The sequence below is a fragment of the Mastomys coucha genome, unplaced genomic scaffold (genome assembly GCF_008632895.1).
Source record: "Mastomys coucha isolate ucsf_1 unplaced genomic scaffold, UCSF_Mcou_1 pScaffold23, whole genome shotgun sequence".
Taxonomy (NCBI): Eukaryota; Metazoa; Chordata; class Mammalia; order Rodentia; family Muridae; genus Mastomys; species Mastomys coucha.
In genome coordinates this window covers 104681289-104682652 of record NW_022196906.1, presented here as the reverse complement: position 1 = coordinate 104682652, position 1364 = coordinate 104681289, and the positions used below count along the sequence as shown (strand labels likewise).

Below are 1364 nucleotides of genomic sequence, written 5' to 3'. Positions count from 1 at the left end.
CTAGCCGGAGGCGGAGCAGCTTCCCCAGGGTCCCCACATAGCCAGAACAGGAACCCCACGGGTGCACGGACAGCGCCGCGGCCCGAGGCGCGGGAAATCCTAGGCGGCCTCCCGAGTGGCTCCTCTCGTGTAGCCGCCCGCTCATCAGCCGAGGCCGGAAAGATCGGGGGGTGGTGGGTGGTCTGTGCTTTTCCAAAGGAAAGAATAAAGCCAAAGCGGGACAGCGTCCCAGCCACGCTTCTCAGGTCCCGATATCCGAGCTCCCTAGACTGCGTCCCCGCAACACTCATCCTTCTGCCGAAAGACCTGGGGCAGGGTCTCCGGAGAGATGTCCCGGGGTGGGGGGGATCCGCGGGCTCGGCTCTGTCCTCCGCACGCCCGCCTGGGAGGCAGTGGCGGGGGCAAGGGCGGAGGAGGCCCGGGGAGGGCGCGGGGGGAGGGAAGAGGCTCCGGGCCGCGGGGGGAGGGGAGCGGCAGACGCCGAGGCGAGGGACGCGCGAGGCGGGCGGCGGCTCGGAGCAGCGGCCGGGCGGGGGGCTCTGGAGGCCAGGCGGGCCAGGGGGGATCCCGAGAGCTCCATGAAGTCCCCCCGGGGCTGCGGACGGGGCGCTGGCTTGGGGAGGCTGTCGGGGGGGCCCCGACATTCATGGCAAGGCGGGGGCCGCGGCGGCGAGCTCGGAGTAAGTCGGGGCTTGGGGGGATGGGGTGGGGGAGTCGGGCGCGCGGGGCGCGGGAGGCCGGAGTGGGGAAGTGAGGGACTCGGGACCCGGCCAGGGCGGGCCCCGGCTGCTCCGTCTCCGTGTCAGCGTGCGGCGCCTCCTCGGAGCCCTGTGGAGTCGCCAGCCCTGCTGCCGCTCAGTTCGGTGGCTTTTTTGGAAACTTGCAAATGTTTTCGTAGAGGAGGGGAGGGGGGAGCGAGGGAGTGACCGAAACGGAGCTTGGGGCCGCTGGAATCGCAGAGGCCAAAGCCGGGGAGCGCGGCGAGGGCGGGGTGGGGGGGGAGGATGGAGTGGACGGTAGCTAAGGACCGACTGACAAGCGGACAGACAGCCTCAGCGTCGGGGCAGCAGAAGCGCCCGTGCCGCTCGGGCGCACGCGGCGCGGGTTCGGAGGATGGGAAATGGGGTGCAGGGGGTGGCCACCCAGGTCCTGGAGGTCCAGACTGAGCCGGAGAGCCGGGCCACGATGCCGCGGGGAGAGCCCGGAGCTGGCGGCAGGAACTGCGAAGGGCTCAGCGTCGTTGCAAAAAGTCAGGATGGCATCCCCTAGTTGCACGCCCCCGCGCCACTCCAAACGCGCCCCCTGCCCCGCCCCGACTCCCCTGTCGCCCACTGCCGCGGAGCTAAAAATAACAAGCCCGGTCG

General features: G+C 71.3%; 1 protein-coding gene across 1 annotated transcript in view; it reads left to right on the top strand.

Annotated features, from left to right (window-relative positions):
* Positions 1–449: 449 nt before the first annotated feature.
* Pth1r (parathyroid hormone 1 receptor) overlaps positions 450–1364 on the top strand; it is a 22396-nt gene continuing 21481 nt past the window's right edge. Inside the window, exon 1 of the mRNA XM_031344425.1 lies at positions 450–680. The gene's annotated coding sequence lies outside the window, so the exon portion shown is untranslated. The remainder of the gene's footprint in view (positions 681–1364) is intronic.